At 42.6% G+C, this 23514-nt stretch overlaps 1 long non-coding RNA gene across 3 annotated transcripts; it reads right to left on the bottom strand.

The window, feature by feature from the left end:
- Positions 1-15417: 15417 nt before the first annotated feature.
- Positions 15418-21915, bottom strand: LOC116854909. Of its 3 annotated transcripts, none has more exons than XR_004380238.1 (4): positions 21812-21915; positions 21611-21716; positions 17220-17324; positions 15418-15603 (listed from the first exon to the last, which is right to left on the bottom strand). It is a non-coding gene; the product is annotated as an uncharacterized LOC116854909 (long non-coding RNA). The 3 variants fall into 3 exon arrangements; XR_004380239.1 differs by having other exon boundaries at positions 21860-21875; XR_004380240.1 differs by lacking the exons at positions 21611-21716; positions 21812-21915 and adding an exon at positions 21408-21467.
- Between the last annotated feature and the right edge of the window lie 1599 nt (positions 21916-23514).

The following is a 23514-nucleotide window of genomic DNA, read 5'->3' as shown; positions in this document are numbered from 1 at the left end:
TTTCAAGGGGCCCCAAAGTCCCCTTTACCAATGAAATGGTCAGAATGCCGCTTGTAGACAAAATGCTGCCCTTTGTATGAAAATCTCTGATTTATCTCGATTGCCTTCCCTTGTCATCCCAATTTCTCTGCAGAAGTCATTCGAATTTTTCAATTTTGGAAATAAGACCAATCCTCAGCCGCACTATCAGCAAGAAGCAAACAGTGTGTGCCGGCCACCCCCTGCCCCAGCCTTATCGGTGGGGTCTAAAAGTAACTACATGAATTGTTTTCCTTCTGGCCTTTTAAAATCCACCTGTGATTTGTTTACCTCACTCATACTTTGTATTACCATTACCTTTTATTATCTTTACTAACCTGACACTATTTCTTTCATTAATAGACGGCATCCTCCTTTCGGATAACCCCCATTTCACAAAACTGTAACTCGATTAAAACAGTAAACTACCAGCATTTCCATCACTTGGGGAGAGTCCCTGAAGATCTGGGGGCGTTTTTCTTCCACGTGGCTAAATGCACACGTGGAAATGGAACTATAGTTTTGTTTGTTTGGTTTTTTAGGTCAAAAATTCATTCAAGTAAATACTACTTCTCTCAGGGTACATTCAGAGGAGCCCTCCTCCATCCAAACCAACCAAGCGGAACCTCCCGCGGCCACGCAGATGGGGAGGAAGGGCAGGGGAGAGAGGGGAAGGAGGAACCCTGGAATCCGCGGGCCCACCCGCAGCCACAGGGAGACGCTCCCGGGCCCACCGGCCGGCCGCGGAGGCCCCAGCGGCGCTACGACGACGCTCGCCCTCCTCCCTGCGCCCGGGCACAGAACTGAGGCGGCGGTACCATCCCGGCGCTCACGCACGACCAGCCTCGCCCCAAAGCCGCACCCCGGCCCGCCTCGGCCACCCGCGCCTGCCCCTCCAAGCCGCCCGGGCTGCCAGCCACCGCCGGCCCAGGTCGCACACCGGGCACGGGCTGCCTACACGCTGGGGGACAAGGAAGGTCCTCGGGCCTGGAAGGGCCACCCAAACCCGGGCCCCAGCCCCGGGTCCCCTGCCGGCCGAGAAAGGAAAGAAGACAAAGGCCAAGGGGCCCACCTGGCGGAGGCAGCACGCCGTCGGCAAAGACCCAGTTGTACCCCGTACGGCAGTCTTGGGGCACCTCGGGGCCACCGTCGCATCTCTAGTCCCGAATAGGAAGCCACCACTTGCGCTCAAATTTGAGCTTGAGCCGGTGAGAGTTGAGATACTCCGGCAGCGCGGGGAGCCAAAGAAATCCAACGTCCACCCTGCCAGCCCCGCCCAGCGGCGAGGTGGGGCGTCTTTCGCAGGTCCCGCGCACTAGAGGGGGCGGGCAGAGGCGCGCGTGAGAAAGTCGGAGGAGAGACCCGCCTAATGCCATTTGCAAAGGAGATCCAATTTTGACCCCTTGCAGAGTCCCTGCCAGCTAGACAGTAAGTAAATGAAGAATGTGCTAGTACAAAGAACCAGGAATTTACCGTTCAGCAGTCGCAAAACTGCTTAGAGGGAAAAGAAATTTAAATAAATACACTTCCAGACGATGTTACAAGTTTGCACCATTCATCTCTCCAGGTGAGAGTCGGGATCCGAAAAGCTGGCACTCCATCCGCCCCGTCATCTCCCTCCCGCCCTTTGCCAAAGACCTGCTAGGGAGCCAGCGCTCCTTACGTGGGTAGGGGCTGCTGCAGGTGGTGTCCACACGGCCTAGGTGGATGGGGATGTGCTGGGTCTGAAGGAATCACAGCGACTGGCAGGTTTCTTCTGCCTGACCGATGTCTTGGTTCATTTCTTCCTAAGTATTGAAGGGGGAACAGGTGGCTCTTACAAAAGAACGCTCCCTTAATGGGGACGCGTGTAGATGACCAGCAGAAAAGGAACCGAACAGGTGATGCTGCCCCTCAGAGATGAGGGCTGTTACTTTGGTGCGTGAATCCTCCAGCAGGCAGTTCCTTAAGGACAGAGGGAGGCCAGGATGCGAGAGAGAAGGAGATGCATATAAAAATCTTTTAAAACAGTCGTCTAAGGAGCTCCCTAGGCCCATGGGTAAGCTCAGCTATTGGGTTAATAAACAATGGACTGTGAAAATATGTGTTGAGTCTTTTTTTCATTGACAAATGCAATCCTTGCTCCATTACTTTTTTTTTTTTTTTAAAGAAAACATCATCATGACTACACATGTGTTTCAAGGGAGATCTGAAGTCACCCCTGCCCACACCTGCATTGCCCCCTCAAGACCACCTGCTGTCTGGCTGCTCCCAGCCTGGCTCAAGCTCTGACTCATTTTTCTCACCCATTTCTCACTCGTTTTTCTCACCCATTCCCTAGTTGTTTGAGCTGAGGAAAGGAATACAAAGAGGACCCTGAGGGGTTTCGTCCTGGTCTGGCAGCTGCCTTTTTGCATTTCAGGTCAACACTGGAAATCTCGCAAACCCCTGCTGCTTTCCACTCCCAGGGGGTGGTGAGAGGGGCTAATGCTCTGCCACACCTTCGCCACCAAGTAGGGTGGAAAGTGAAAGAGCTTCCCCCTCTTCCCTCTCCCCATCACCCTACCTCCCTACCCCCCAACATGCACACCCCGCCTCCCCAGGCGGATCCCTAGGCTCTGGATCTCACCTGCCCCTCTGGATTCCTCCCTGGGTTTCCTGTCCTTCACTTTAGGGAGTAGGGGTCATTTCCTCAGGCAGACATGCAAATCAAAGCCTTTCCTTCTGTACCCATTTCCTGGACAGACACGAATTCAGTAACTACTCACCACTCATTGTACCAGGAGACTGAGATCTAGATGGCTTTGCCTTCCTGAACCGGGGTTGTGCAGGACGGTTTCATACTCACGGGGCTCTCATGCTGCAAATCCATTGCCCTCTCCTCGCAAATGACCAAAAAGCACAGGAAAAAGATTCTCAACATCATTAGAGAAATCAAAATCACAAGAGAGACCACTTCACACCCACCAGGACAGATATAATGAAAAAATGGAAAATACCATGTGTGATAAGGATGTGGAGAAATTGGAACCCTCATACACCGCTGGTAAGAATATAAAATTGTATAGAGACTGTGGAAAGCACGTCCAGCAAAAGTTACACTTAGAGTGAACACATGATCAGCAATTCCACTCCTGGGTATATTTAACAGAGAACTGAAAACAAATACTCAAACAAAAACTTGTACATGACTGTTTATGGCAGCATTTTTCATAAAACCAAAAGGGGGAAACAGCCCAAATGTCCATCACCTGATGAATGTTTAAACAAAATGTGCTATCCCATACCATGGATTTTTTAAAAGATTTTTTTATTAACTTATTTTGGGGGGTAGAGAGAGGAGCAGAGGGAAAAGGAGAAGCAGGGTCCCCGATGTGGGGCTCGTTCCCATGAGATCATGACCTGAGCCGAAGGCAGATGCTCAACCTACTGAGCCACCCAGGCACCCCCATACCATCGATTTTTATTTAGCCATAACATGAAATGAAGTACTGATACTAGATAAAACATGGATGAACCTTGAAAACATTATGATACATGAAAAAAGACACCAAACAACCCACATTATAAGACCTCATTCACTAGAACAGGCAAATCTATAGAGATAGAAAGTCATCATTGCCAAGGGCTAATGGGAAGGAGATGTTGGGAGAAAAACTTTTCCTCTACCATTTAAATTCAGTTACTGGGGCCTGCAAATTAATTACCAGTAAATTAACAAAAGAAGAGTTTACTATGTTGGAGCTTTTTAATGAAGAGTTTCCCTAAAGAGCTTGAGATAGGGGTTTATATACCAACTTCACAAGAGTACACTTCAAAGGATGGAACTTTCTTATGAGGTTTGCTTATGCAATCTTTCGAATATTCTAAGACTCAAGATCAGGCCTCCCTGATTAGAGACACCATCCGCTGAATGGGGGTGGGTGCGTTGTGGCAGCCCTCTCTTATAAAACTCTGCTGGAGCACCTGGATGCCCCAGTTGGTTGAGCACCTGCCTTTGGCTCAGATCATGATCTCAGAGTCCTAGAATTGAGCCCCACATCGGGCTCTCTGCTCAGCAGGAAGTCTGCTTCTCCCTCTCCCCCTGCGCTCTCCCTCTCTCTCTCAAATACATGAATAAGTCTTAAAACCAAAAAACCAAAAACCCTGTTTTAGCCAGATATAAGGAATTCAGACAAAGCTTCTGCCCATCTCAGGTGTTTTCACTTTGAAGCCATCGTTACACAATTCAGGTGGGTTATCTGTCCCATCAAGAGAATGGGGAATGACTAATAATAAATATTTCTTTATTTATTTTTCTTTTCTGGGGTGATGAAAATGTCCTAAAATTTATTATGATGATTGCTGCACAATTTTCTTTGTATTCCAAAAAAAAACAGTGACTGGTGTACTTTAATGTGGTGAGTTACATGTTACTCGAATGGCGTTATCAATAAAAAAAAAATGTAACCAGCATATCAATTCAATAAAATTTAGGTAAAACATTTTTAGGAAATTGTACAGTGTGAGTGAATCAAGGTAAGAATACTGCAATCCACTGATCGATGTTTACATCATCAAAAATGTGAGCAACAGATGTCAGGTACGTTCTGATATAATATAATCAGAGTACAAAGTGTTGACAATAAAATGTTCTGGCTAAAGTAATAGAGCCCAAGTGTAACCAAGTTCATAGATGTCACTTCGGGAAATTCTGTTTCTCATGCAACATGGCCAGCACGAGGATACATACAGAGAAATCTAGAATGTCAGTAATTCTACAGGACAAATAATTCAGTCTTCTCATCAAAGTTGTGGCAAGGAAAAAAACGGGGTGGGCATGATTATCAACGAAAAGAGGATTATGTCATATTTCAGCCAATGCTATCTATGATCCTCATCCTCCTTTGCATCCCAGTAAGAATAAATCAAATTTAAAAGACACATTCAAGGGGCGTCTGGGTGGCTCAGGTGGTTAAAGCTTCTGCCTTCGGCTCGGGTCATGATCCCAGGGTCCTGGGAAGGAGCCCCGCATCGCAGAGTGGGCTCTCTGCTCAGCAGGAAGCCTGCTTCCTCCTCTCTCTCTCTGCCTGCTTCTCTGCCTACTTGTGATCTCTATCTGTCAAATAAATAAATAAAATCCTAAAAAAAAAAAAAAAGACACATTCAAGTCCAACAGGTTCATTATACATGGATGTTTTCATGTGGTATCAGGGAATAATTGTAATTTTTGTTAGATGTAATGATAATATTTTGATTTATTAAAGCCCTATTTGTTAGAGTTTATGGTACAGTAGAGTACATGGAGGAAATACCTTCCTTGAATTTATGCATGAGGATGTATGATATCTGGAATATGCTTTGAAATATGCAAGCAAAAAATTAAATAAATGAAACATAATTGGCAAAATATTGGTCCTTGTTGAAGCTCGTTGGTACATAGAATATTTGTTATATTTTTATATCTGCTTTGTTTAAATGATCTATTTTTTAAAAGATTTTATTTATTTATTTGAGAGAGAGGACATGTGCAAGGGCAGAGGAGGGGGGCAAGGAGAGAGGGAGAAGCAGGCTTCCCGCCAAGCAGGGAGCCCCACGTCAGGCTCTTGGGATCATGACCAGAGCTGAAGGCAGATAGTTAAACGACCGAGCCACCCAGGTGCCCTGAATGTTCCATGTTAAAGAACTAAAAAGATATACAAAAACAATTATGCCAACCAAGACTGATAACATAGTCATATTTTGAGTATGTTATTGAGGTATATGGATAAAATACCAAACTGAAAGTGTTGATCATGGTTATATTTACAGAACTGTGATTGGTTGCGTTTCCATTTAGGACTAAAGACAGGTGATTTTTAAAAACGTGTTCTTAGGGTGCCTGGGTGGCTCAGTTGGTTGAGCGACTGCCTTCAGCTCAGGTCATGATCCTAGAGTCCTGGGATCAAGTGCCGCATTGGGCTCCCTGCTTGGTGGGTTGTCTGGTTCTCCCTCTGACCCTCCCTCTTCTCATGCTCTCTCGTTCTCAAATAAATAAATAAATAAAAATTTTTTTAATGTGTTTTTAGATGTTAAATAAAAGCCACACCACACATGGGGCTTGAGCTCAAAACTCCAAGATCAAGAGTCAAATGGCCCACTGACTGAGCCAACCAGGTGCCCCCAAGTGAGTTTAAACACAGTAGCTCCCCCTTATCAACAGTTTCTTTTTGCCCAGTTGGTTACCCATAGACAGTGGTAGTTCAGAAGCAGATGCCCCATGTGACATAGTGTCAGAAGGTCAGCAGCAACCTAAATGCTACATTGCCATGCCTATTGTCATTGCTGTCACTTCATCCTGACACATAAGTATTTTATCATCCTCACTGGAAGAGGAAGAATGAGTACAGTACAATAAGATATTTTGAGAGAGAGAGAGACCACATTCACAACTTTTATAACAGTATATTATTATAATGTTTCTATTTAATTATTAGTTATGGTTAAACTCTTACTGTAACTAATTTATAAAGTAAACTTTCTCATAGATATGCCAGGAAAAAACATGGCATGTATAGGATTTGGTACTATCCATGGTGTCAGTCATCCACTGGGGGGTCTCAGATCCTGTCTCCCACAGATAAGGGGAGCTACTGTATTATAGGCATATTTGAGAGCTTAACTGTGGGGCATGGTATCTAATGGGCCCTTTTATTAAAATGCAAACATATGGAAGGAAATTCTGAAAGACATACATTACATGGTTAACAGGTTCACCACTAGGAATGGCATTAAAATGAGGGCAGAAGGCCAAGGTGATTCATTTTTGCTGAGCGCATACTATGTGCCAGACACCATTCTTTTTTTTTTTTTTTTTGAGATTTTATTTGTTCATTTGACAGACAGAGATCACATGTAGGCAAGAGAGGCAGGCAGAGAGAGAGGAAGGGAAGCAGGCTCCTGTGGGGCTTGATTCCAGGACCCTGAGATCATGACTTGAGCCGAAGGCAGAGGCTTAAACCCACTGAGCCACCCAGGTGCCCCCAGACACCATTCTTAATGCTAGAAACACACTGTGAAGGGGGAGGGGGTGGAAATCCCTGCTTGCATGGGGCTCACGTTCTAGTGGGAGAAAAAGAAAAAATAAGATCACTGAGACTCATGTCTATATCATGATGGATAGTGATCTAGCCTATGCACCAAGTCTAGGCAGGGGGTGTTAGGGCTTGGGGAGGCCGTGGGAATTTGCACCTTCCCGTAGATGGGACAGCAAAGGCCTCATTGAGAAGGTGACATAAGAGGTGAAGAGGGTAGGGGGAGAGCCCTGGGGAGAGCTGGGGATGAAAGCTGCAACAGAAGGGAATATCCTGTAGCTCTTACTCTGTTAGATCTTTTCGCCCCTGATGGATCGTCGTTTTCCCTCCAGTTTCGATGCAGCAGGGGCTGTGTCGTGTTTTGGCAGCATGCCAGCGGGCAGGTTTAGGGCCAGGATTACTTGGATGGTTTATGTAATCAAGATATGGTTCAAGACCTTTGCCAGTTTGAATAAACTGAAGCTCTAGCCCTGCATAGTAAGCATGTATGCTTCTATAAACTGGGTCTTTCTTGAAAATGCATATAAATTGTTCCTTGCTTAGCATCTCACGTGACTCAATTCAGTTTTATCTTTTTTTTTTTTAAGCTTTTATTTCTTTGTCAGAGAGAAAGCTCACAAGCAGGGGGAGAAGCAGGCTCCCCGCTGAGCAGGGAGCCTGATATGGAACTCGATCCCAGGACCCTGGGATCATGACCTGAGCCAAAGGCAGACGCTTAACAGACTGAGCCACCCAGGCATCCCTAAACAACTGTTTTAAAAGATCTTTATATGCCATCTCTCTCATCCTGGCCTCCCTCTCTGTCCTTAGGGAATTGCCTGCTGGGAGGATCCACATGACCATTTAAGTTCCTTCCCTTCTCCGAATCTACACGTGTCTCTATTATAGAACAATTATTTTGCCGGAGTGTGATAAAAACACAAGAAATAAATCTAAGCAGTAACACCTAAGGCTACACACTGTGGAAGAAATAGACTTTGCAGAATTAGTGCCACCAAGTCTTTAAACAAACAATGGCCACACAAAAACACCAAAGGAAGGAGAGGAGAGGGGATCTTGTATCAAAGGCAGTTCTAAAACAATATTTTAATGTCTGCTTTTCTTTCTTTTTCTTTTTTTTTAAGATTTTATTTACTTATTTAACAGACAGAGATCACAAGTAGGCAGAGAGGCAGGCAGAGAGAGAGGGGGAAGCAGGGTCCCCGCTGAGCACAGTCCGATGTGGGGCTCGATCCCAGGACCCTGAGATCATAACCTGAGCCTAAGGCAGAAGCTTTAGCCCACTGAGCCACCCAGGTGCCCCCAAATGTCTGCTTTTCAAAAACAATGACAAAAACCAAAATAGATGCAACAAAAGGGTAGTGTAACCTACACACAGGGGCAAGAATAGGCCATCAAAACCACCTCTGAAGGGTGACAAATGGTAGATTTAGAAGACAGACACTGCCAATCAGCTCTTATATACACAGTTTAAAAATTAAGGGAAACCATCTGAAAGAAGGAAAAGAATGCATTCTAACAGCAAGTCATAAAATACAGGATATCGATAAAGAGATACCATAGAAGAAGAAGCAAATGGATATTCTTAAGTTAAAACTTACATTAACCAAACTGAAAAAATCCACTAGAAGAATTAGTGAACTGGAAAACTTATTGTAAGAGTGTATAATCTGAACAAAAGAAAAAATACAATCAGAAAGAATCACATGGTTCCAAATCTTTGGGATGCAGCAAAAGCGGTTCTAAGAGGGAAGATTATAGCAATACAGACCCATCTCAAGGAGGAAGAAGAATAGCAACTAAAAACAGAACCTTACCCCTAACAGAGCTAGAAGAAGAAAAACAAAACCCAAAACCCGTAAAAGGAAGGAAACAGTAAAGTTGAGAGCAGAAATAATTGAAAGAGAAACTGAAAAAAGCAATAGAATGGATAGATGAAACCAGGAGCTGGTTCTTCGAAAAGATCAAGAAAATTGATAATCCTTAAGCCAGACGAGAGAGAGAGAGAGAGAGAGAGAGAGAGAACCCAAACAAATCAGAAAAAGGAGAAAGAACACCACAGAAACACAAAGGATTATATGAGACTGTTATGAAAAATTGTATGCCAACAAACTGGACAATCTTGGAAAAAAATAGATAAATTTCTAGAGACATACAACCTCCAAAACTGAATCAAGAAGAAATAGAAAATTTGAACAAACCAATTATCTGCAAGGAAATCGAATCAATATGTGAAAACTCCCAACAAACAAAAGCCCAGGACCAGACAGCTTCATAGGTAAATTCTACTGATGTGGGAAACAGAGTTAGAAGGAAATGGACATAAAATTAAATGTCTCTGTAACCTGCAGCCCACTGACAAAGACTTGAGGCAGGCAGAGTATAACATTCCTCCAGGAAGCTACAAACTGTCTTAATGTTAATGCCGTACTAGTGGGGAAAACAACCTTAGCTTGACAATAGTAAGGCTTCAGGTTTCCTGTGAGTTTTCTTTAGCATGTGAAAGATATGTCTCCAAAGGCAGAGAAAACAAAAGCTAAAATGAAGTTTTGGGACTTCAAGATCAAAAGCTTCTGCACAGCAAAGGAAACAGTCAACAAAACAAAGAGGCAACCCACAGAATGGGAGAAGATATTCACAAGGATGCTACAGACAAAGGGCTGATATCCAAGATCTATAAAGAACCCCTCAAACTCAACACACACAAAACAGATAATCATGTCAAAAAATGGGCAGAAGACATGAACAGACACTTCTCCAAAGAAGACATACAAATGGCTAACAGACACATAAAAAAATGTTCATCATCACTAGCCATCAGGGAGATTCAAATCAAAACTGCATTGAAGGGGAACCAGTGTGGCTCAGTCAGTTTAGCATCCAACTCTTGGTTTCAGCTCAGGTCATGATCTCAGGGTTGTGGGATGGAGCCCCTTGTGGGACAGTGCACTGGGCACATGAGATTCTCTGACTCTCACTTTGGTTCTCCCTCTGCACCCCCCACCAGCCCCTCTCTCTCTCTCAAATAAATAAATAAATACATACATAAAAATCAATCTTTAGGGGCACCTGGGTGGCTCAGTGGGTTAAGCCTCTGCCTTCGGCTCAGGTCATGATCTCAGGGTCCTGGAATCGAGCCCCGCATAGGGCTCTCTGCTCCGCGGGGCCCCGCTTCCTCCTCTCTCTCTGCCTGCCTCTCTGCCTACTTGTGATCTCTGTCTGTCAAGTGAATGAATAAAATCTTTAAAAAAAGGGGGGGGGGTACCTGGGTGGCTCAGTGGGTTGAAGCCTCTGCCTTCAGTTTGGGTCATGATCTCAAGGTCCTGGGATCGAGCCCCAAGTTGGGCTGTCTGCTCAGCAGGGAACCTGCTTCTCTTCTTCTCTCTCTGCCTGCCTCTCTGCCTACTTGTGATCTCTGTCTGTCAAATGAATAAATAACATCTTTAAAAACACACACACACACATTGAGATACCACCTTACACCAGTTAGTATGGCCAAAATCAACAAGACGGTAAACAAGTGTTGGAGAGGATGTGGAGAAAGGGGAACCCTCTTACACTGTTGGTGGGAATGCAAGTTGGTGCAGCCACTTTGGAAAACAGTGTGGCGATCCCTTAAGAAATTAAAAATACAGCTACCCTATGAAAACTGTGGAAAGAACCAAGATGCCCTTCAACGGCCGAATGGATAAGGAAGATGTGGTCTGTATACACTATGGAGTATTATGCCTCCATCAGAAAGGATGAATACCCAACTTTTGTATCAACATGGACTGGACTGGAAGAGATTATGCTGAGTGAAATAAGTCAAGCAGAGAGAGTCAATTATCATATGGTTTCGCTTATTTGTGGAACATAAGGAATAACACAGAGGACATGGGGAGATGTAGAGGAGAAGTGAGCTGGGGGAAATTGGAGGGGGAGAGGAACCATGAGAGACTGTGGACTCTGAGAAACAAACTGAGGTTTTTGGAGGAGAGGGATGTGGGAGGTTGGGTGAGCCTGGTGGTGGATATTAAGGAGGCATGTGTTGCATGGAGCACTGGGTGTGGTGCATAAACAATGAATTCTGGAACACTGAAAAGAAATAAAATAAAATAAATAAAAATTTTTTTAAAAAAGCAATAGAGAATGGCTTCAGTTAAAAAAAAAAAAGTCCTTTGGAAACTTTCTTGAATCTTTACTTCTTCCAACCCCAAACTCTATGATTAGTTGCTCCTTAGGATCCTGGGGCAGCAGCTCTTCCTGTCCCTGGGTCCTATCCCCGTGTTTTCACTTAAAACCACTTTTTTGCTCTGAAGACATCTCAAGAATTCTTTCTTATCCAACTTCTCCGGACGTCACCAAGATTCCAAAACTACATCACCACCAGACATTTAAAGAAGACCTAATACCTATTCTTCTCAAACTATTCTGAAAATAGAAGAGGAAGGAAAGCTTACACATTCATTCTAGAAGGCCGGCATGACCCAGATACCAAAACCCAGATAAAGATAGTACAAAAAAAGAAAGAAAGAAAGAAAGAAAGAAAGAAAGAAAGAAAGAAAGAAAGAGAAAATTACATGCCAGTATCCCTGGTGAACACAGATGCATAAATCCTCAACAAAATATTGACAGACTGAATCCAACAAATCCATTAAAAAAATCAGTATCTGAAATCAAGTGGGATTTATTTCTGGGATGCAAGTGTGGTTCAATATTCACAAATCAATCAACATGATACATGACATTAAAAAGGGAAATTATGGCGGCACCTGGGTGGCTCAGTCAGTTAAGCATCTAGCTCCTCATTTTGACTGAGGTCATGATCACAGGGTCCTAAGATCAAGCCCAGCATCTGCACTGGGTGTGGAACCTGCTAGAGATTTTCTTTCTCCCTCTGCCCCTCCCCACTTGCACATATTCTCTCTCATAAATAAATAAATAAATAAATAAATAAATAGAAAGGAAAAAACCATATTATTTCAATTGATGCAGAAAAAGCACTTGACAGAGTACAACACCCATTTATGATAAAAATCTTCAGCAGAGTAGGCTGAGGTGGAACACACCTCAACACAATAAAGGCCATCTATGAAATACCCCCAGCTGCTATATTCACTGGTGAAAAAGTGGGAACTTTTCCCCTAAGGTAAGGAACAAGGCAAGGATGTCCACTCTCACCATTTTTATTCAACATAGCACTGGAAATGTCAGATACATTACTGCCTGTGCTCTCTTCTACAGTTTTTATGGTTTCAGGTCTCACACTTATGCCTTTAATCTATTTTGAATTTATTTTTGTGTCTGGTATAAAAAAGTGGTCCAGTTTCATTCTTTTGCATGTAGCTGTCCAGTTTTCCCAACACCATTTATTGAAGAGACCATCTTTTTCCCATTGTGTATGCTTATCTCCTTTGGCATAGATTAATTGATCATACAATCATGGGTTTATTTCTGGGCTCTCTATTTTGTTCCACTGATCTATGTGTCTATTTTGTGGGAGTACCATACTGTGTTGATTACTTCAGCTTTGGAGTATGTTTTGAAATTGGTATTGTGATGCCTCCTGCTTCTTTCTGTTTTTTCAAGACTGCTTTGGGTATTTGGGGTTTCTTGTGGTCCCACAGGAATTTTAGGGTTATTTGTTCTACTTCTATGAAAAATGCTATTGATAATTTGATGGGGATTGCATTAAATATGCAGATTGCTTCTAGTAGTGTGGACATTCTAATAATACTTGTTTTTCCAACTTATGAGCATGGGCTATCTTTCCATTTTGTGTTTGTTTTCCATATTATGTGTTTGTGTCATCTTCCATTTCTCTCATCAGTGTTTTGTAGTTTTCAGAGTACAGGTCTTTCGCCTCCTTGGTCAAGTTTATTCTTAAATATTTTATTCTTTTTCGTGCAATTGTAAATGGCATTGTTTTCTTAATTTCACTTTTGTTACTTCATTATTAGTGTGTAGAAATGCAGTGGATTTCTGTATATTGATTTTGTATCCTGAGACCTTACTGATTTATCAGTTCTAGTAGTTTTTATGTGGAGTCTTAGGGTTTTCTATATCTAGTATCATGTCATCTGCAAATAGTGGAAGTTTTACTTCTCCCTTACCGATTTGGATGCCTGTGTGTGTGTATGTGTGTGTGTGTGTGTGTCTGATTGCTGTGGCTAGTACTGGAAATCCTAGAAGAGAACACAGGCAGTAATGTATCTGACATCAGCTGTAGCAACATTTTTCTAGATATGTCTCCTGGGACAAGGGAAACAACAAAAAAAAAACAAGCTGTTGGGACTACATCAAAATAAAAAAGCTTCTGCACAGCAAAAGAAACAATCAACAAAACTAAAAGGCAACCTACAGAATGGGAGAAGATATTTGCAAGTGTCATATCCATTAAAGGGTAATTATCCAAAATATATAAAGAACTTGTACAACTCAACACTCCCTGAAAAGTTATCCCATTAAAAATGGGCAGAAGACATGAACAGACATTTCTCCAAAGACAACAACCAGATGGCCAATAAAAACATGAAAAGATGTTTAACATCTCTCATCATCAGGGAAATGCAAATCAAAACGACAATGAGATGTCACCTCACACCTGTCAGAATGGCTTTATAAAGTAAAAAACAGAAGAGACAACAGGTATTGGAGAATGGAATGTTCTGAATATATCTGGTAAATCCACCTGGCCCAATGTGTCATTCAAAGCCATTGTTTCCTGCCAATTTTTTGTAAAACTCAAGCTTTAAGCCCCACTGGTTGCTGGAAGTCATAAAATTTGGCCCCATTCACTTTCTAAGCTAATTGCTATGGAGATTCATTCTCCCCATGTGCCCCGTGTGTTAGTCTCTCTCATCCTTCTCTGTGAACATGGCTCTCTCCCCACCATAACGGCCATTGTCCATTTCTCTCCCAAACTATGTCTCTGCACTTCCTACCTTCTTCTGTTTGGCCTCTTCTCGAGACCTTTAGTTGGGGGAGTTAATTTTCAGTCTTCAGGTCAATTTCTGGGGTATTGAGGCAACTGGGAAGTGTCATACAGTGCCAGGGAGATTGTACATTGTGACCAAATATTTAAAGTACATTTTAGCAAACACATGTTTTTTGTTTTTATTGTGTTCAATTAGCCAACATATAGTGCATCATTAGTTTCTGATGTAGTGTTCCACGATTCATTAGTTGCATATAACATGTGCTTATCACAACATGGTGCCCTCCTTAATACCCATCACCCGGTTACCCCATCCTCCCACCCCCCTCCCTTCTGTAACCCTCAGTTTGTTTCCCGGAGTCCAGTGTCTCTCACTCTGATTTGTCTTCCTCTCTGATTTCTTCCCATTCAGGGGAGGTGGGTGGGATGATGAATGAAATAGGTAACAGGGATCAAGAGAACACTCATTTTGTAATATACAATATAGTGGCAAATCACTATACTGTGTACCTGAAACTAATATAACACTGTATGTTAACCATACTGGAATTAAAATAAAAATAAGGAGTGCCTGGGTAGCTCCGTGAGTTAAAGCCTCTGCCTTCAGGTTACGTCATGATCCCAGGGTCCTAGGATCGAGCCCTGCATCGGGCTTTCTGCTCAGTGGGGAGCCTGCTTCCCCCTCTCTCTCTGCCTGCCTCTCTGCCTACTTGTGATCTCTGTCTGTCAAATAAATAAATAAAATCTTTAGAAAATTAAATTAAATTTAAATTAAAATTAAAAAGCATAGTGTCTTATCCTGGATTATCCAAATGGGCTCAAAATTCAACCACATATATCTTCATAAGAGAGGGAGGAGGAGTTTACAAACAGACACAGAGGGGATGGCCATGTGAACATGGAGCAGAGAGAGATGCAGCCACAAGCCAAGGAATGCTAACAGGCTCCAGAAACTGGAAGAGGCAAGGAGGAGATCGTCTCCCAGAGCCTCCAGACAGAGTGTGGCCCGGCCAGCACCTTGATTTTGGACTCTTGGCCCTTAGAATTGACAGAAAAGATTGTGTTTTAGAAGCCATCCAATTTGTAAGCATTTATCATGGCAACCTTAGGAAACGACTACGTTTATCCTTATATGACTTTATGGATTCTTTCTTTGTTATATGAATTTTATATCTCTTTGGAGTTGACTCTATAGAGTTTCCCATTAAGATACTGTCTGATAGAGAAACATAAGATGATGAACCCATGAAGGAAATCAAGAGTCGGCAGTGTTATTTTCTAACATTATATAATACTTACCCACAGGTATGCGCTTTTCCTACATTAATGACCACTAATGGCCAGAAGATGCTCAAGAACATTCTACAAAGTTTTCCCTTTGAGTCGATTCTTACAAAGGAGAATCAAGTCATGCACCCCGAGAATAAATGCACAGGATTCAGGTTGGTCATTTTTTTCTGCTTTATTCCGTAAGACAAAGCCAATGGTGATTTTGGAGGAGGTCTTCCATCAAAGGTGATCGTGGCGATGATGGTTTACCACTATTCTAGGTAAAGAAGCTGGAGAAGGAGGAACAACTCCTCAGGGTAGAGATGGCGCGGGTAGAGATGGTGGTGGGCATGGCCCTCTATCTGCCTGTGAATATGGTGGAAAAGCTCCTGAAATTTAAGGGCAACCTGAAGGACCATGCTCCTATAACATAAGGAATCCAATGTCTAAGTGCTGGCAATCAAATATGCAGCAAATAATTCGTAACAGTAGACATTTGTGTTTTCTTACACATTCAAGGTGATAGAAGCATTTTATCATGCTTTTCGATACTTATTACCATTCAAGGACTTAACAGTATAGGCAAAAGACTTCTACGGACATTTGATCAGCATTTTAAGTTCTACACAATGACTGCATCTGCTAACACTTAATGCTAGAAGAGTTGGCACCCTCATCAAAAGCTCTGTGAAACAGTACCCCCAAATGATGCAAAATTAGGTTTCATGATGAGCAAATACAAAGAGGAATCAATCTCCACAGCTTGAGTCTGTTAGACTAGTTGGTTTGAATATGGATAATTGATATAAGGTCTCAAAATAGGGATGATTCCTATAAGGTCTTGGTTTGTTCCCCTTGGGATCCATTAGCTTTAAACAGTCTGTCCCACAGTGCCAATGACCCAGATGTCTTCTAACAATGTCAGTTATAGCCATTTGCATAGTAATATGCTTATCAGAGTTTTTACACCTATTATCTCTTTTGTTCCTCATTATAACTTTGTACCATGTATGGGGGAAGTTTCATTTCACTTCTTGTGGATGCAGAAACTGAGACTGTCAAGATTTAAGGGACTGAACAATGTTCGTGCCATTAGTGCAAAACATGATTAGGACTTGACTGCAGTTCCTCACACATCTAATTCAGCTCCCTCCCTCCCTTTCTTCCTATCTTTCTTTCTTTCTTTCTTTCTTTCTTTCTTTCTTACTTTCTTTCTATTTTTTAAAGATTTATTTATTTGAGGAGCAGCAGAGGGAGAGAATCTCAAGCAGAGTCCCCACCAAGCGTGGAGCCCCATGCGGGACTTGATCTCACAACCCATGAGATCACGACCTGAGCTGAAAACCAAGAGCTGGACGCTTAACCGACTGTGCCCCCCAGGGGCCCCCCAGCTCCCTTTCCATGAGACTACCTCCTCATGAATGCATGTCATCTGTCATGAGCTGAGGATAAATCCTCAGGGGTGAAAAAAGAGAGAGTAACCGACTTCTCAGAGATGTGAAAAGGGAAGGAGGATCAGAAAAATAAATATCGTGGAATATTATAAAATATTACAATGAAACAGAATGAATCTGGGAAAAGGCTGCTAGATTGGGCCATTTGGAGTTCAGTGGCAACTTTCAACAATAAGTTTTTAGTAGAATGGCAAAAAGACAAATGTAAAAAACAAACAGCGAGTGAGCATTTCCTCTGTTAAGATGCAATCTTTAGGTTCTGGATATTCCCTCCAAATATAAGCTGACCTGAAGCCTGTTCTCAGCCAGCTGAGGAGTTCAGTGCAGTTTAAGACACTGGTGCCCGAGTCTCTTCTACATAGGAACATGGTTCACTGTCTTAGTAAATCAAATCTGAAGAGTTACGTAGATGAAAATGTTAATTTGCCAGAAAGTCTGCTTCTGGTCCCATATTCCTTCCATCTAACAAAATAATTTCCTGCCATAGGACTCGCCGTGACATGACACAGTATGGTCTAGTTTTGTTACCTGTGTTCCCTATTGCCAGCATTCTGTTCCAGGTTGATTGATCTTTTTTTTCTTTTTTTGCATCTTGGTTTAAACTTTTTTTCAGGCTCTGAATTCTTCATTTACCTGCAATGATCACCAGCATAAATATACACTTAATCATATAGTGTCAAACACTATTATGTATGAAATACAGCATTACATTTCAGATCCACAGTCATGATTATTTTCACGACAATTAAGGACCCATGTGGGGGTGTGGCTAGTGTTGCTGGTGGTAGTGAGTGTAGTGGAAGGAATGAAGAAAAAGGTCTCCAACCAAAGGCAAACCAGCTCATTTTCACTTGTGGAAAAGAAAAGTTCTGCATGATTTATCACGGACATCTTTACTATTTTAATTGTTTTAGCCATCCCTACTTGAGTCCTGGAAAATGTCCCATAAGGTCTGATCCAAAACTTTTCTAGTCCATTTAAATTTCAAACCCACCTAAGAGCCTTCATGGGCAGAAGACAGCCTTCCCAGAAGATGGAGGACCTCCAGTGTGAGATCGCTTAACTTGGCTATTATCCGTGTTAAGATTTCTCTGAATCCATACTCTTATCTACCCTCCTTGAAGCTATCTTCTCCAAGTGGTTGTTTTTTTTTCCCCCTCCCATGCTTGGTGCCTATATAAGCACACTGTCCACAATCTCCTTTTTTATGTAAATGGTTCATTTGTACATTTTCAGAAAGGCGCTCAATCGTTCTGCTTGTAATTTAAATTGGTTTAACAGTGTGTAACCACAAATAAAATCAGAGTCACAGGGATGCCCCAGTAGCTCAGCTGGTTGGGCAACTGCCTCTGGCCTGGGTCAAGATCCCAGCCAGGGTCCTGGGATCGAGTCTCACACTGGGCTTCTTGCTTGGCAGAGAGCCCGCTTCTCCCTCTGCCTGTTGCTCCCCCTTATTGTGCTCTTTCTCTGACAAATAAACAAAATCTGACAAATTTCTCTAAAAAAATAAATAAAATAAAATAAATTTTATTTATTTATTTGATAGAGAGAGTGAGAGAGAGAACACAAGCAGGGGGAGTGGGAGAGGGAGAAACAGGCAGGGAGCCTGATGCGGGGCTTGATCCCAGGACCCTAGGATCATGACCTGAGCCAAAGGCAGATGCTTAACTGACTAAGCCACCTAGGAGCCCCTAAATAAAATCTTTAAAAAAAAATAGAATCACACAAATCTGAAATATGTGAACTGGGAGGGCCTTATTAATTCACTAATCTTATTCTCTCCTGTTAATGAAGGAGAAATGAAAATCTGAGGAGAGTAAATGACTTACTTGAAGCCACAGCCTTTAATAACAAAGCTGAGACTTCTTAGGACTTCCTGTAATTACTTTATCTTGCCACTTTAAATGACTCAGAACAAGAGAAGCCATGCAGGGAGCCACTGGAAGAACATACATACTTTCATTTTAATTTTAAACATTGGTGATGAGAATAAATCACCAAGCACTGAAATTTAGTTTTCTTAAAATTATTTTTCAGTGCTGTTTTTCTTAACACATGTGTTTTTAAAAGCTGTGACGGGGGTACCTGGGCCGCTCAATGGGTTAAGCCTCTGCCTTCAGCTCAGGTCATGATCTCAGCATCCTGGGATTGAAGCCTGCAAGGGGCTCTCTGCTCAGCGGGAGCCTGCTTCCCGCTCCCCCTCCCTGCCTGCTTGTGATCTCTCTTTCTGTGTCAAATAAATAAATAAAATCTTAAAAAAAAAAAAAAAAAGCTGTGACAGGACGCCTGGGTGGCTCAGTGGGTTAACCCTCTGCCTTTGGCTCAGGTCATGATCTCAGGGTTCTGGGATCGAGCTCTGCATCGGGCTCTATGCTCAACCAGAAGCCTGCTTCCCACACTCTCTCTTTCTCTCTCTGCTGCTCTGCCTACTTGTGATCTCTTTCTCTGTCAAATAAATAAATAAAATATTTTAAAGAATAAAAAGCAAAATAAAAAATAAAAGCTGTGACAGATAGGGGTGTCTGGCTGAGTCAGTGGACCATGTGACTCTTGGTCTCAGGGTTGTGAGTTTGTGCCCCACTTTGGGTATAGAGATTCCTGAAAAAACCTTACAGGAAAGCTGTGAAAGTTCATCATCATTTGCTTCGTTCTTATGGTACCCGGTGACAATGCCAGCCCCAAATTAAGCTGATTCTAAGGTTCTCTTTTTTATTTATTTATTTATTTATTTATTTTTAAAGATTAAAAAAAATTTTTTTTTTGTTTGACAGTCAGAGATCACAAGTAGGCAGAGAGGCAGGCAGAGAGACAGGCAATGTCAAGTATATTTTTAAAAATTAAAAAAAATTTTTTTTTAAAAAGAACCTAATTGTAGTTATGCTTTCATAACTAGATTTAGGAATCTAGACTTAAATTTAGATTTAAATAACATTAACATAGTAATCAATCTGGCATTTGTTCAGTAACAATTATATAAGTCATTCACATGGGAAGAAAAGGCAAATTCAAATTCCAGCAAGTCTACATGAAATAGCACTATCACAATTTTTTTAAAGATTTTATTTATTTATGTATTTATTTATTCATTTAGAATGCAAGCAGGGGGAGAGATGGAGGGAGAGAGAATCTTAGGCATGGAGCTGGACGCAGGGCTTGATCTCAGGACCCCAAGAGCATGACCTGAGCCAAAATCAAGAGTCAGTTGCTTAACTGACTGAACCACCGGCACGTCCTAAAATTTTTAAATTAAATACTTCAAGGAAACCAAGTAAGGTCACTCCAAGCAGGGAAAGGAGGAGAGATATACCATTTTGTTGTTGTCTAGAAGAGTGACCTTAGAGACCATGGCAGACAGAACGAGGTTACTAGCTTGCAATTCTACAAAGAACCCCCTATTGAAAGGAAGTACAACCTGAAGGAATGCAGTGCAGCTTCGCCACAAAGCAGGGCACATGCCACACACACAGCCGACACCCCGGGAGCGCCTGGTTCTGGTGAGTAGGGGACACTGCATTCTAGGGCACTGCAGGACCTCTACTTGGCAAGGCCATTACCTTCAAGATCAGGAATGTCGGAGATTTTCCTGATACATAGAAACAGACAAACCAAAGACACAGAGGAAGATGTCCCAAATGAAAGAACAGGACAAAATCACATCAAAAACGCTACATGAAATGGAATGAGAAATTCAGATACATAAAAGCTGAAGGGAGCTCATTACCATTACGTATGTCCTGCAAGAAGTGCATGATGAAATCCTTTAGGTTGAAATAAAAGGGTTCTAGACTGGAACTCAAACCCACATGAAGATCTAAAGTTCTCCCATAAGGCTTTTCAGAAACCCCAAATCCTGGAAACAATTCGAATGTCCAGCAACAGGTGAATAATAGATAAATAAAATATATCCATACGAAGAAATACTCAATAATAAAAATGAATGAACCATTGATGAGGATACACAATGGATAAATCTTGAAAGTACTGTGCTATGTAGAAGGAGCCAGAAACAAAAGGACTATTGATCTATGATTCCACGTATATGACTTAAAAAAGAGCTGTATGGACAGAAATTAGACCAGCGGTTGCCGAGGGCAGGAAGTAGAATGAGATCACAGACTACAAAGGAACCTGAGAAGACTTTCTGGAGTTATAGCAATATTCTACATGACTGAATACTTTTGTCAAAACTTGTATAATTGTGTACACATTGAAAGTGAATTTTACAATAGGGAAATTACACCTCAAAAGAAATGAAGGTATACAAAATGAAAGTTCATGCCGAGACCCACACACATAGGTACCTAGCTTTATTTATAATGGCCCAAAGCTAGAAACACTCCCACTGTCCAGCAGTCCAGGGAGACAAACAGGATCACCTCAAATCTTTCCTACTTCTAGGGTTAATGCAAGTATTATCAGGCTACTCCGACACCTTTGGAAGGTCTCAAGTTACTGAAAGAACACTGCCTTTCTTTGTCCAACCTTGAGCACTAAAAACCGAGCTATAATATTAACTGAAGTCTGATGTACACCTGATTCCTCCAAGATGTCCATGGCATCAGGATAAACTGGATTAAAGCATTTTTCAGAAAGTCATGCTTGTAAATATCAAGGGGATAAAACACAAGGTACAATTTACATTCCATGCCTATCAGGTGCATGAAATCAGTTTTGGTCGAATCATGGCCTCTTCTGGGCTTTGAGTTTGGAATTTACCAGATGGGTTAATAGTTCCATTCTCCCAGGCTCGTGATCTCTCACGATCATCATAACGAGCCATTAGAGAGACTGAGCATATGTGGTCATGGTGCTAACCAGATATGAACAGAGGGAGGTCAGTGAGAGGCCGACTTTGACAAAGGAGCATATGTGCAGAAGGACAGCACAGCATCGGAGTACAACTGAGCCAACTTACTTACCTATCAGAAGTGTGAGGTCAGCGTCTGCTCCTGGTCTAACCTGGAACTGCGGGGTCCACAGCTCGCACTGTAGATCACACTCTTTGGTTTCTTCTAAAACTGTGACCTGAAAAGGAAAGAAAGGATTTTTGATTACCCTTGCCGCGGATGCAAATCAACTTCTCCAAGTAAAGATTCTGCATGAAAAAGAGGAAAATACACCAGTCTTTTACTAGCCCTATAACAGAAACCCTTCCAGCCACCACACACCCGTGGGAGAAATAAGCCTGGACCTAGAGATGGTCTGGGCTTGATACCCTGCAAGCCCTTTGTGCTGTCATCCACTGTGACCATTTCATGACTTCACGCTGTAATTTGCTGGGATTCAGTGGCCAAAGATACAAATAAGCCCCTCTGCTTATTTAAGCCACTGTCCCTGAGGTTAATGAAATAAATACCCCGTTAGCCCTATATCCACGGATACAGAAATGTTCCCCACTCGCTATTTAATGATTCCAGTGAGGGATGAACACCCTGGCACTAGGAGGGGACAGTTTGGATTTTGTACAGCACTGTCACACTAGTAGCTGTGAACAGTCTATATAAAACTGGACTGAGGGACACCTGGGTGGCTCAGTCGGTTAAGCACCTGCCTTTGGCTCAGGTCATGATCCCAGGGTCCTGGGATCGGGTCCTGGGATCTAGTCCTGCATCAGTCGGTCTCCCTGCTCCATGGGGAGTCTGCTTCTCCCTCTGCCTGACACTCTGCCTGCCTGTGCTCTCTGTGCTCTCTCTCTCTCTCACTCTAACAAATAATTCAAATAAAATCTTTAAAACAAAACAAAACAAAACAAAAAAAACCCAAACAGTTGTCTAAGGAGCTCCCGAGGCCCATGGGTAAGCTCAGCTAATTGGTTAGTAAACAATGGACTGTGAAAATACATTGGTTGATGTTTCTTTCATCGACTAATGCAATCCTTGCTCCATTACTTTTTTTTTTTAAGATTTTATTTATTTATTTGACAGAGAGAGATCACAAGTAGACAGAGAGGCAGGCAGAGAGAGAGAGAGAGAGAAGCAGGCTCCCTGCTGAGCAGAGAGCCCGATGCGGGACTTGATCCCAGGACCCTGAGATCATGACCTGAGCCGAAAGCAGCGGCTTAACCCACTGGGCCACCCAGGCGCCCCGCTCCATTACTTTTGAAAAGAAAACATTTTCATGACTACGGATGTGTTTCAAGGGAGAACTGAAGTCACCCCTGCCCACACCTGCATTGTCCCCTCAAGACCACCTGCTGTCTGGCTGCTCCCAGCCTTGCCCAGGCACTGATGTCTCCTTAGGGTGGAGACCAGCTTGACTTGCAAACCTCCAAACACTGTTGTGTTTTGACATTAAGAAAGGGAAGGTCCTATATTCCAGTTCCTTTCTCAGCCCCAAGTCGGGACCATCGAGAGCTGGGGCTGATTTGCTCCCATTTTGCCTCTGCTCAGGTCCTTAAGAATTAGCTCACTTCAGCGCCCTAGCTCCTGGCCTCTGGTCTAGCCGCTTCCAGCCTTGAGAACTTGGTTCAGAGCTGCCTGAAACCAGTGCCTAATTGATTTAAGTCCCAACCAGGGATGTTTCCTGGGGAAGTTGTCTATAAAGACTACATGTGTTGGAATGTGGCTTAGACCATGATGGATTTCCATCTTTACTATTCTTTTCTGTATTTTTCAATTTTTAAAAAGATTTTATTTATTTGAGAAAGAGAGGGGGAGAACAAACTGTGGGGGTGGGGAGGCAGAGGAAGAGGAAGAAGTCAGCCAGGTGCCCCTGCATCTTTACTATTCTTGGTCAATGTCCCCTACTGACTACTTAAATTGTAACATTAGGTATTTCCCCCCTGCAAATTCTTAGCATCTTCATGAGTGAAAACAGTAGGCAC

The sequence above is a fragment of the Lontra canadensis genome, unplaced genomic scaffold, assembly GCF_010015895.1.
Source record: "Lontra canadensis isolate GAN:19392208 unplaced genomic scaffold, GSC_riverotter_1.0 scaffold96, whole genome shotgun sequence".
NCBI classification, from domain to species: domain Eukaryota; kingdom Metazoa; phylum Chordata; class Mammalia; order Carnivora; family Mustelidae; genus Lontra; species Lontra canadensis.
This window is presented reverse-complemented; position numbering and strand designations above follow the sequence as displayed.